Below are 14,247 nucleotides of genomic sequence, written 5' to 3' on the forward strand. Positions count from 1 at the left end.
CTTCTGAGAAGCTTGAGATTGATAGTTCAACAGCCATGTTCCATAGTGTCAGTTCATCTACCAAACTTTAGAGTGTAAGCTCATCTGTCATGCGTCTGAGCATCAACTCATCTGTCAAACCTCAGAATGTAAGCTCCTCTGTCAAACCTCAGAATGTAAGCTTATCTTCCAAACCTCAGAAAATAAGTTTACCTGACAAACCTCAGAATGTAAGGTTAACTTCCAAACCTCAAAATGTAAGCTTATATGCCGAACCTCAGAATGTAAGCTTATCTTCCAAACCTCAGAATGTTAGCTTATCTTCGAAACCTCATCATGTTAGTTTATCTGTCAAACCTCAGAATGTAAACTTATCTTCCAAACTTTAGAATGTTAGCTTATCTTCCAAACCTCAGAATCTAAGGTTATCTGTCAAACCTCAGAATGTTAGCTTATCTTCCACACCTCAGAATGTTAGTTTATCTGTCAAACCTCAGAATGTAAACTTATCTTCCAAACTTTAGAATGTTAGCTTATCTTCCAAACCTCAGAATCTAAGGTTATCTGTCAAACCTCAGAATGTTAGCTTATCTTCCACACCTCAGAATGTTAGTTTATCTGTCAAACCTCAGAATGTAAGCTTATCTTTCAAACTTTAAAATGTTAGCTGCTTATCTTCCAAACCGTAGAATGTAACGTTATCTGCTAAACCTCAGAATGTACGTTTATCTGCCAAACATCAGAACGTAAGCTTATCTTCGAAACCTCAGAATATAAGGTTATTTGCCAAATCTCAGAATGTTAACTTACCTGCCAAACTCCGAATGATAGATTATCTTACAAAGCTCAGAATGTAAGCTTATCTCCAAAATGTAAGCTCCTCTGAAGCTTGGCAGATGAGTTGATGCGCTGTAATTTGAGAGAGGAGCCTACTTTCTGAGGTTTGGCAGGTAAGCTAACATTCTGAGGTTTGGCAGATGAGTTAATGCTCAGAAGCTCTGAGGTTTGGCAGACAAGCCTATATTCAGAGGTTTGGAAGATAAGCTAACATTCTGAGGTTTGGAATATAAACTTACATTCTGAGGTGTGGAAGATAAGAATACATTCTGAGGTGTGGAAGATACGATTACATTTTGAGGTTTTGGAAGACAAGTTAACATTCTGAGGTGTGGAAGATAAGCTTACAACCTGAGGTTTGGAAGATAATGCCACATTCTGAGGTGTGGAAGATAAGCTTACAACCTGAGGTTTGGAAGATAGAGGTGAAGGGTGCACAGAAAGTGAGATGCTGGATGTGCGCTGGATACACGGTTAAGACGAGCCAGGTGGAACCAATGGACAGATCTCCCGAGGAGGGGGTTTGTGTGAGGATCAGACCTGTGACTCCGCAGACCGGAAAGGACACAGCACAAGGTAAATACCTGCCAACGTTTATGTCACAGCACCCATTCACTTTTTTGCAGACACATGTATCTTTCTGCTTTGAACTCTCCGTGTACTTGACTCCCTAAACAGACCCCTACACGTCAGTATATTTACATAGGGGGACTCAGTTCACTTTGTTTTCAACACACTGTGTGAGTCGGATTTTGGGTACCACTGGTCCGCTGTCCCCCAAGACAACCGCCTCAACTACAGGACACTTATATATACAGATATTTGCTATGTATGCACACCAAAGAGTTCTTTTACCCACTTTTTTGAGCATTAGGTTAGTTTGAACAATACCTACAACCTTTAAATATGTGATTGGGGCAGTACAATCAGTTCATCCTATACCATTTGAACAGTGGGGTTTTTCATTCACTACTGGTTAAAAACAGTTGTTTGATTCATCACAAGTACAGTATCTCCGAAGCAGGATTACATATATGACTATATAAGTTATATCTCACTCACCTAATATATTGCACCCATAATGGAGCACATACAGCAGAACTTTTATTCACTGACAAATGTTAAAGAATTAGATGAACAGACTCAGGACTTTGAAAGCATATTCTCGCATATTCTCAGAAGTGAATCCAATTAACTCTTTAGGTGACAAGTTTCAATCAACGAAGGACTTAATGACCAAGGAAACCAAATTAAAGTGGGACATATGGACTCTTGAACGTTATATACGACTGGGCATGGTGCCCAGAGGTCTAAGAGTTAGAAAGTTTCCTACTTTTGTAATTGAGGATGTGGAATTTATTGAGAGATGGAATAATGCTTTGCCTGAATGTTCTGTGAAACTGATGCATATGATAATAGAGTTTAAAGATAAACAACTAAGCATGATTAGGGAAAAAAAATTTAATCTACAAATGGAATTAGACAAAGATCAATTGGAGAATAATTATTCTAAGTATGATAAAATGCTAAAAGAAACAATCACTAAAATGAAACAGGATCTAATAGAGATCAAACATTCCAAATTTATAAGGGATCAGTCAGATTATACCACAGGTCAGGTGTATAGGTGGACTCGTAAGAGTAGAAGTAGATCTAGAAATAGAAATAACAAGAATAAGCAGTCTTCCAGTAAAACAAATCTAAAAACAGGGAATACCAAGACCAGTAACAAGAAAGTAGTATTTTCTGATACTAATGTAGATTCTGGGGAGGATTCAACAGGTTCAGTAGAAGTACCCACAATAGGTTTGGGTGGAAATAAGAATGTACCAGCCAAATCTATTTTAAAAATAAAGGGTTCTGAGAAAGTAAGGTCGTAGGCAAGTACCATCAGCCAGACACGCCCCCAGTGGTAGAACATGGTGAAGAGACTGAGTTTGAACAGGTTTTTCAATTAAACCGAAACGAACCAGGAGAGGGAGGAAAAAAGAATCCCAATCACACTATCAATTAAGGAGGGGGGGGCAGGAGGAGCAAATACCAGAACTAAGTGTTATAAATCAACTCAGTGACATTGAGACCAGAGTTCTAAGTTATGGACTCAATTATGTACCCACGAATAGATTCAATGCATTCCAAACATTGGTTGACGTGATTCGCCTTATAAGGCAGCTCACTTTGAAAAAATTATTTTATACTGAAATTGATACCAACACAAACACCAACTACACAAACCAGGCAAACATAGGCCCAGACCCAGATTGCAATTTTGATTTCACAGACCAGTTAACTGAACAGACTTTAGAAGATTTATTAAGGGAGCAGACTCAGCTAAATGAGTCAGGTGCTAGAAGGGAACACAGTGGCTTTAGGCCTAAGTCAGTGTTTTATCCAACTAAAGCTAGGGGAGAGATTCTTGAGACTTTTCAAAAGAGAGTAGAGAGGGATTTGATTGATCTGTCAAGAAAGACCAGAAGGACACCCCCTGAATAGATGGCTCTGTACAAATTAAAGGGTAACAAAGATCTGGTCATTAAAATGGACGATAAGGGGGGTAGTCATATGGAGTAGACAATACTACATCAAGAAAGCATACAGACAACTCAATGACTCTACTAATTACCAGAAGTTAACCTTCAACCCACTAATTAGATTTCAGTCAGAACTCAAATCAATATTAGATGATGGTAGCAATGGGGGTTTTATTGACCAAAAGACATCAGATTTTTTATATGTTGATAAACCAGTTTTATCGATATTTCATATGTTACCCAAGGTACATAAATCCATAACTGATGCAAGAGGCAGGCCCATAGTGTCAGGCATAGGCTTACTTTGTAAGTCTATGTCTCAGTGGTTGGATAGTATTTTACAACCACTGATGCTATCACTAAAGAGTTACCTGCGTGATATTCAACATTTACTATCGCTTCTGAATTACTTCATTTGGCTTGAGGGTTATTCATGGCTCACTATAGATGTCACGGCACTATATTCCAGTATACAACACACTAAGGGGCTTGAAGCACTATCTTATTTTCTAAGACACAATACAGATTTTGACAGTGATTTCCAAATCTACATTCTCAGGGTGATAGAAATTCTTCTCGGCCACAATTTCTTTAGTTTTGAGGGAGAGTTCTATCTCCAGAGATGTGGAACAGTTATGGGGGCTAAGTTTGCCCCCACTTACGCCAACCTATTTTTGGGTTGGTGGGAAACAACCCACATCTTTGGAGATGGGAACCCTTATAGAGAGAGTATCGCCTTTTACAGGCGTTATATTGATGATCTGATACTAATTTGGAGGGGGAGCCCTCCTTAGTGGATGATTTTTTGAAATACATCAATAGTAATGATATTGCCATTTCTTTTACAATGGAATATCAACTGAGGGAAATCAATTTCCTGGATGTCACCTTTAGAGCGCCATGTGAACATGGCACCAAGGTGGAGACTACTTTATATCGCAAACCCATATCGGGGAATACGATATTGCATATTAAGAGTTGCCATCCCCGACATGTCCCGTATGGTATATCCAAAGGACAATTCATTAGATCGAAGCGCAATTGCTCAAGTGATATAGAATACACGAAACAGAGTGAGATCCTGACAGAACGCCTAAAAGCAAGGGGTTACTACAAAACAAATTGTGACCAAGGCCAAGAATGAAGTTGATTCCATGGATAGAAAATCTCTCCTTGATTCTCTGAATAGGGAGAGTTAAAAGGGGTAATTCTGTTAGACAGGAAGGGGTAACTTTTGTTACACGATATTCATTGGAATATGACAAAATTTGCAGTATCATTAGAAAGCATTTTTCGATGCTTTCAGCGGATGAGAAATTGGAGAATGTCATACAAAAGGGATGTAGATTTACCTACAAACGGGGCCCTACTTTGGGCAACATATTGTCACCAAGCAAATAAAGGGACAACACAACCAAGACCAGTTCTTGGCTAATTTGTAAAGGTATGTTTAGGTACCATTTTGGGGCATGCATAGCTTGCACACATGTGGATACAGGTCCAGACTTTGAGTCTTTTGCAAGTGGCAAGTTATACAAATTGAAGTCCTGTGTGAACTGTTGTTCTAAATACGTTGTGTACTTGATTTGGTGCACTCAATGTAGATCCCAGTATGTGGGTTGTACTACTCGAGAGAGCCATGACAGAATTAGAGAGCATCTCTTGGACATTAAGAACCTCATAGTCTCATCTCTCTTGGTTAGACATTTTTTGGAGGTGCATCATGGAGATGTCAGCTCCTTCAGATGGAAAATCATAGAGAAGATGAGGAGCTCTGAGAGAGGTGGTGATCATAATAGGCCACTCCTTAAGAGAGAGACGTATTGGATATTCACCTTAGATACCAGGTCACCAAATGGTTTTAATTCCCAGTTTGATTTGGTTAACTTTTGGGAATAGCGGTGGCTAGAACAAGCATAAACCAATGGTATGAGTGAATATCATCATGCTTAGGTTTCTTTAGGGCGTTTTGAATCAACTAAATTAGAGTATATATCCAGGTCTGTCCCTATCTGTACACATTGGGGGGTAGTTATCAACGTGTCAACTTTCCTGCCTTCGCCGGCCCAATACGCCCGCCTAAGCTCGCCTCACATCGCCGCCGCGGACCTGAAAAAATTTGCCTAAGTTATCAAGTAAAGCTGTCAAAAAGCCGCGGGGCGATGAGCAGCGGACTGTGAGAGTTATCACCCATCCGATCTCGCTGCTCTTCGGCTGTTTGACAGCTTTCTTGCTAGCCTGTCACTAAGCACTCACACTAAACTACACTGTTCTACCCCCTATACCGGCGCCCCGGAGCCCCCCGAAACTAAATAAAGTTACTAACCCCTAAACCGCCGCTCCTAGACCCCGCCGCAAGTCTTATAAATGTATTAACACCTAAACCGCTGCTCCCGGACACCGCTGCCACCTACATTATACCTAGTAACCCCTATCCTGCCCCCCCATACCGTCGCCCTCTATAATAAAGTTATTAACCCCTATCCTGCTGATCCCGCACCTCGCCGCAAATAAATAAATAGTTTAACCCCTAAACCGCCGCTCCCTGAACCCGCCGCAACCTATATTTAATTTATTAACCCCTATCCTGCCCCCCTACACCGTCGCCACCTATAATAAATTTATTAACCCCTATCCTGCCCCCCACTACACCGCCGCCACTGTAATAAAATTATTAACCCCTAAACCTAAGTCTAACACTAACCCTAACACCCCCTAACTTAAATATTAATTAAATAAATCTAAATAATATTTCTCTTATTAACTAAGTTAATCCTATTTAAAACTAAATACTTACCTTTAAAATAAACCCTAATATAGCTACAATATAAATAATAATTATATTCTAGCTATCTTAGGATTTATTTTTACTTTACAGGTACCTTTCAATTTATTTTAACTAGGTACAATAGCTATTAAATAGTTATTAACTATTTAATAGCTTACCGAGCTAAAATAAAGAGAAATGTACCTGTAAACTAAAAACTAACCTAAGTTACAATTACACCTAACACTACACTATACTTTAATAAATTATTCCTATTTAAAACTAAATACTTACCTGTAAAATAAACCCTAAGATAGCTACAATATAATTAATAATTACATTGTAGCTATCTTAGGATTTATATTTATTTTACAGGTAACTTTGTATTTATTTTAGCTAGTTAGAATAGTTATTAAATAGCTATTAACTATTTAATAACTACCTAGCTAAAAGAAATACAAAATTCCCTGTAAAATAAATCCTAACCTAAGTTACAATTAAACCTAACACTACACTATCATTAAATTAATTAAATAAATTACCTACAAATAACTACAATTAAATACAATTACATAAACTAACTAAAGTACAAAAAATAAAAAAGCTAAGTTACAAAAAATAAAAAAAATAAGTTACAAACATTTAAAAAAATATTACAACAATTTTAAGCTACTTACACCTAATCTAAGCCCCCTAATAAAATAACAAACCCCCCCAAAATAAAAAAAATGCCCTACCCTATTCTACATTAAAAAAGTTCAAAGCTCTTTTACCTTACCAGCCCTTAAAAGGGCCTTTTGTGGGGGCATGCCCCAAAGAATTCAGCTCTTTTGCCTGTAAAATAAAAATACAACCCCCCGCCAACATTAAAACCCACCACCCACATACCCCTAATCTAACCCAAACCCCCCTTAAAATAACCTAACACTAATCCCCTGAAGATCATCCTACCTTTAGTCGTCTTCACTCAGCCGAGCCACCGATGGAACTGAAGAGGAGACCCGGACCGGCAGAAGTGATCCTCCAAGCGGCGCTGAAAAAGTCTTCCATCCGGGCGATGTCATCTTCCAAGAAGCGCTGAAGAAGTCTTCTATCCGGGCGATGTCATCTTCCAAGCCGGGTCTTGAATCTTCATCCCGCCGACGCGGAACATCCTTCTTTACCGACGGACTACCGACGAATGAAGGCTCCTTTAAGGGACGTCATCCAAGATGACGTCCCTTCAATTCCGATTGGCTGATAGGATTCTATTAGCCAATCGGAATTAAGGTAGGAAAAATCTGATTGGCTGATTGAATCAGCCAATCAGATTCAGGTTCAATCCGATTGGCTGATCCAATCAGCCAATCAGATTGAGCTTGCATTCTATTGGCTGTTTCGATCAGCCAATAGAATGCGAGCTCAATCTGATTGGCTGATTGGATCAGCCAATCGGATTGAACTTGAATCTGATTGGCTGATTCAATCAGCCAATCAGATTTTTCCTACCTTAATTCCGATTGGCTGATAGAATCCTATCAGCCAATTGGAATTGAAGGGACGCCATCTTGGATGACGTCCCTTAAAGGAGCCTTCATTCATCGGTAGTCCGTCGGTAAAGAAGGATGTTCCACGTCGGCGGGATGAAGATTCAAGACCCGGCTTGGAAGATGACATCGCCCGGATAGAAGACTTCTTCAGCGCTTCTTGGAAGATGACATCGCCCGGATGGAAGACTTTTTCAGCGCCGCTTGGAGGATCACTTCTGCCGGTCCGGGTCTCCTCTTCAGTTCCATCGGTGGCTCGGCTGAGTGAAGACGACTAAAGGTAGGATAATCTTCAGGGGATTAGTGTTAGGTTATTTTAAGGGGGGTTTGGGTTAGATTAGGGGTATGTGGGTGGTGGGTTTTAATGTTGGGGGGGGTTGTATTTTTATTTTACAGGCAAAAGAGCTGAATTCTTTGGGGCATGCCCCCACAAAAGGCCCTTTTAAGGGCTGGTAAGGTAAAAGAGCTTTGAACTTTTTTTAATGTAGAATAGGGTAGGGCATTTTTTTATTTTGGGGGGGGTTTGTTATTTTATTAGGGGGCTTAGATTAGGTGTAAGTAGCTTAAAATTGTTGTAATATTTTTTAAATGTTTGTAACTTATTTTTTTTATTTTTTGTAACAGCTTTTTTTATTTTTTGTACTTTAGTTAGTTTATGTAATTGTATTTAATTGTAGTTATTTGTAGGTAATTTATTTAATGATAGTGTAGTGTTAGGTTTAATTGTAACTTAGGTTAGGATTTATTTTACAGGTGATTTTGTATTTCTTTTAGCTAGGTAGTTATTAAATAGTTAATAACTATTTAATAACTATTCTAACTAGCTAAAATAAATATAAAGTTACCTGTAAAATAAATATAAATCCTAAGATAGCTACAATGTAATTATTAATTACATTGTAGCTATCTTAGGGTTTATTTTACAGGTAAGTATTTAGTTTTAAATAGGAATAATTTATTAAAGTATAGTGTAGTGTTAGGTGTAATTGTAACTTAGGTTAGTTTTTATTTTACAGGTAAATTTCTCTTTATTTTAGCTAGGTAAGCTATTATATAGTTAATAACTATTTAATAGCTATTGTACCTAGTTAAAATAAATAGAAATTTGCCTGTAAAATAAAAATAAATCCTAACATAGCTACAATATAATTATTATTTATATTGTAGCTATATTAGGGTTTATTTTAAAGGTAAGTATTTAGTTTTAAATAGGATTAATTTAGTTCATAATAGAAATATTATTTAGATTTATTTAATTAATATTTAAGTTAGGGGGTGTTAGGGTTAGTGTTAGACTTAGGTTTAGGGGTTAATAATTTTATTACAGTGGCGGCGGTGTAGTGGGGGGCAGGATAGGGGTTAATAAATTTATTATAGGTGGCGACGGTGTAGGGGGGGCAGATTAGGGGTTAATAAATGTAATATAGGTTGTGGTGGGCTCCGGGAGTGGCGGTTTAGGGGTTAAACTATTTATTTAGTTGCGGCGAGGTGCGGGATCGGCAGGATAGGGGTTAATAAATTTATTATAGAGGGCGGCGGTATAGGGGGGGCAGGATAGGGGTTACTAGGTATAATGTAGGTGGCGGTGGGCTCCGGGAGCGGCGGTTTAGGGGTTAATATGTATAGAGTAGCTTGCGGTGGGCTCCGGGAGCGGCGGTTTAGGGGTTAACATATTTATTATAGTGTCGGTGGGCTCCGGGAGCGGCGATTTAGGGGGTAATAACTTTATTTAGTTGCGGCGGTGTAGGGGGGACAGATTAGTGGTGTTTAGACTCGGGGTACATGTTAGGGTGTTAGGTGTAGACAGCTCCCATAGGAATGAATGGGATGTCTGGCAGCAGCGAACTTGTACTTTCGCTATGGTCAGACTCCCATTGATTCCTATGGGATCCGCCACCTCCAGGGTGGCGGTTTGAAAACCAGGTACGCTGGGCCGGAAAAGTGCCGAGCGTACCTGCTAGTTTTTTGATGACTAGCAAAAGTAGTCAGATTGTGCCGCACTTGTGTGCGGAACATCTGGAGTGACGTAAGAATCGATCTGTGTCGGACTGAGTCCGGCGGATCGAAGTTTACGTCACAAAATTCTACTTTTGCCGGTCTGTAGCCTTTGATAACTAAGGCGAATCAGCCTCGCCACAAATACGCTGCGGAATTCCAGCGTATTTGAGGTTGACGGCTTGATAACTACCCCCCATTAAGTGCATACTAATATCATTAGCATGATTAGTGATTTTTATAGTTTCAAGAAGCAGAGAATTAAAAAAAAAAAGAATTTAAGGCTTTTTTACATCATACACATTTTCCAGAAAATAGCTTAGTCTTTAGCTTTCTATCAAATTCTTCTGAGTTTTTACCAAACGAATATTACATTTCTAGTTCTTATATTAGTTAGTATTAAGTGGATGTTAGGCGCATTGCCTTTAAGTTCTCTTAAGTACTCTTACTTGTGAGTTAAGTAAATTCACAAGGAGGGAAGTTTGAGATAGGTCCCTTTATCATTAGAATATATGTAAAGAACTATAAAACAGTAAATCATTGAGAAAAGGGAAAGGTTTAGAATATTAGTGGAATAACGTTTAAATAATTTGACCTAAGGGACTCAGGAGCTGTAACTCTTTGAAAGGCATGCTAATCATAAGGGCAATAAAAATATCAGCCATTTTTATGTTTATAGCACTGATATTACTCCTCCTCCCCCTTAGGAAAGAATCAACAGTATTATCATTGTTGATATTATGTGTTGATGACAAGGGGTTAATGAGGTATATATTTGAGTGATTAAGGTACTCTGAGGTTCAACCTATGGGTTACTGATTGTGTTCTTAAATACACCTGTGTTTGCATACTGAATGAATCATCTATGACTAAGGCACCAGCCGAAACGCGTGAGATGCACATTTGTTTAAGCTTAGCACCATTGTAATGGACTTATCATCAAGTATGAGCAAATAAACAAGATTTTGATGTTTACTGGAGTGCCATGATTCTTTTTTCATTTCAAGTTTTTTTCATTTCAAGTTTGAAAAATAATATCACATTCGGAGGTGTGGAAGATAAGATTACATTCTGAGGTGTGGAAGTTAAGATTACATTCTGAGGTGTGGAAGATAAGATTACATTCTGAGGTGTGGAAGTTAAGATTACATTCTGAAGTTTGGAAGATAAGATTACATTCTGAGGTGTGGAAGATAATATCACATTCTGAGGTGTGGAAGTTAAGATTACATTCTGAGGTGTGGAAGTTAAGATTACATTCTGAGGTGTGGAAGATAAGATTACATTCTGAGGTGTGGAAGATAAGATTACATTCTGAGGTTTGGAAGATAATATCACATTCTGAGGTGTGGAAGTTAAGATTACATTCTGAGGTTTGGAAGATAATTATGTGTGTGTATTACTGGCTGTTTAGCTAAGTAATGTCAGCATTTATCTGATGTGCTCTGCTTATTGACCAGATCTTGCAGAGCATGCTGATATTACTTAGCTAAAGGGACTCAGGAGCTGTAACTCTTTGAAAGGCATGCTAATCATAAGGGCAATAAAAATATCAGCCATTTTTATGTTTATAGCACTGATATTACTCCTCCTCCCCCTTAGGAAAGAATCAACAGTATTATCATTGTTGATATTATGTGTTGATGACAAGGGGTTAATGAGGTATATATTTGAGTGATTAAGGTACTCTGAGGTTCAACCTATGGGTTACTGATTGTGTTCTTAAATACACCTGTGTTTGCATACTGAATGAAGCATCTATGACTAAGGCACCAGCCGAAACGCGTGAGATGCACATTTGTTTCAGCTTAGCACCATTGTAATGGACTTATCATCAAGTATGAGCAAATAAACAAGATTTTGATGTTTACTGGAGTGCCATGATTCTTTTTTCATTTCAAGTTTTTTTCATTTCAAGTTTGGAAAATAATATCACATTCGGAGGTGTGGAAGATAAGATTACATTCTGAGGTGTGGAAGTTAAGATTACATTCTGAGGTGTGGAAGATAAGATTACATTCTGAGGTGTGGAAGATAAGATTACATTCTGAGGTGTGGAAGATAAGATTACATTCTGAGGTTTGGAAGATAATATCACATTCTGAGGTGTGGAAGTTAAGATAACATTCTGAGGTGTGGAAGTTAAGATTACATTCTGAGGTGTGGAAGATAAGATTACATTCTGAGGTGTGGAAGATAAGATTACATTCTGAGGTTTGGAAGATAATATCACATTCTGAGGTGTGGAAGATAATATCACATTCTGAGGTGTGGAAGTTAAGATTACATTCTGAGGTTTGGAAGATAAGATTACATTCTGAGGTGTGGAAGATAATATCACATTCTGAGGTGTGGAAGTTAAGATTACATTCTGAGGTGTGGAAGTTAAGATTACATTCTGAGGTGTGGAAGATAAGATTACATTCTGAGGTGTGGAAGATAAGATTACATTCTGAGGTTTGGAAGATAATATCACATTCTGAGGTGTGGAAGTTAAGATTACATTCTGAGGTTTGGAAGATAATTATGTGTGTGTATTACTGGCTGTTTAGCTAAGTAATGTCAGCATTTATCTGATGTGCTCTGCTTATTGACCAGATCTTGCAGAGCATGCTGATATTACTTAGCTAAACAGTCCATTATACACACACACCGGCCATATATAACACATGCTCTGCAAGATCTGGTTAATAAGCTGAGAAAATCAGCTGGCCAGTGTGTGTATTACTGGCTGTTTAGCTAAGTAATGTCAGTTTTTATCTGATGTGCTCAGCTTATTAACCAGATCTTGCAGAGCATGTGTTATATATGGCCGGTGTGTTTATTACTGGCTGTTTATCTAAGTAATGTCAGCATTTATCTGATGTGCTTGGCTTAATAACCAGATCTTGCAGAGCATGTGTTATAAATGGCCGGTGTGTGTGTATTACTGGCTGTTTAGCTAAGTAATGTCAGTATTTATCCTATGTGCTCAGCTTATTAACCAGATCTTGCAGAGCATGTGTTATATATGGACGGTGTGTGTGTGTATTACTGGCTGTTTAGCTAAGTGATGTCAGCATTTATCTGATGTGCTCGGCTTATTAACCAGATCTTGCAGAGCATGTGTTATATATGGACGGTGTGTGTGTGTATTACTGGCTGTTTAGCTAAGTAATGTCAGCATTTATCTGATGTGCTCGGCTTATTAACCAGATCTTGCAGAGCATGTGTTATATATGGCCAGTGTGTGTATTACGATTCTATCAGCCAATCGGAATTAAGGTAGAAAAAATCCTATTGGCTGATGCAAGGATTGAAGATCAATCCTATTAGCTGATTGGAACAGTCAATGGATGAAGATAGAAGATGCCGCCTGGATGGTGCGGTTGGGGGGGATTGTATTGCTACATATAGCCTGGATATAGAGTGTTTGGGCCTATGTGGGCTAATGCTGGAAGTTTCTCACATCGTGGTCACCCTACCTGGCGTATTTTTGAGGAATTCTCGGAGAGGACTGCAGCTGTAAATATATAAACCAGTGTAGCTTAAGGGGTGCAATCTTCTCTTGTAGGCGAGAAAAGGGCAGCAACGTTCCCCTCTCTAGAATGTCTGCTACTCTATAGAGGCCTTTATTTTCCCATTTCTTTAGGTGTTTATGTGTTTCTCCCTGTAGGAGGTATCTAATTGGTATCAGCAAGGAGTTTTTAGGAAAGATGTCCTCCCTCTTCCTTATTTTTGCCCATAAATTAACTGTAAGATCTCTTGTGTGCGCTCCTGAGTGACAGTCAGCAGTCCCAGTCCGTGGTGTGTTCCACAAAATGGAATCTGGGTATGCCCTCCCCTCTAATTCTACCTCTAAGGTGATCCAAGTAGCTTTTCCCTCTCTCTTCAGTATCATCGCATCTTGTGCTGTTCTGGCTGCTCTGTAATAATCCATCAAATCGGGACCCCCGACCCCCCCTAGTGATCTATGTCTATGCACTAAGTGTTTAGAGATCCTTGCTAATTTTGCCCCTCTAATGAAAGCAGAGAGATCTTTTTGTAGCCTTTCTATGTCCGCAATGACAATCTTTATTGGCAGTGCTCTAAATAAATAAAGTATTCGGGGTAGGATAGTCATTTTCACTGCCGCCAGTCTTCCCATCCAAGAGAAGTTGTGTTTACGCCATTTTGTGATGTCTTGTCTGATTTTTTGGAACAGAGGTGGGTAGTTGTATTTGTATAGGTGTTGGATCTGTTGTGGAAGGTTAACCCCCAAGTACTTAAGTGTATGCTTTACCCATCTAAAGTCGAAGTTCAACTCCAATAATTTCTGAATTTGGTGGGGGATGGCAATAGGGAGAACCTCACATTTGTCTGAGTTAATTTTGTAGCCTGAGATGCTCGAGAAAGATATTAACACCGCATATAAATTGGGTAGGGATATGAGGGGTTTTATAATTGTTAATAAAATATCATCTGCAAATAGGGCCAATTTGTATTCTGAGTGTGCTGTCTTAACTCCCTCTATGTCTGGATGTGTTCTTATTCTAGCTGCCAGTGACTCGATGCAGAGCGCGAATAGTAAGGGCGACAGGGGGCACCCCTGCCTCGTGCCGTTAAGTATGGGTGAAGGTGGCCGACCTATAGC

The sequence above is a fragment of the Bombina bombina genome, chromosome 5 (assembly GCF_027579735.1).
Source record: "Bombina bombina isolate aBomBom1 chromosome 5, aBomBom1.pri, whole genome shotgun sequence".
NCBI classification, from domain to species: domain Eukaryota; kingdom Metazoa; phylum Chordata; class Amphibia; order Anura; family Bombinatoridae; genus Bombina; species Bombina bombina.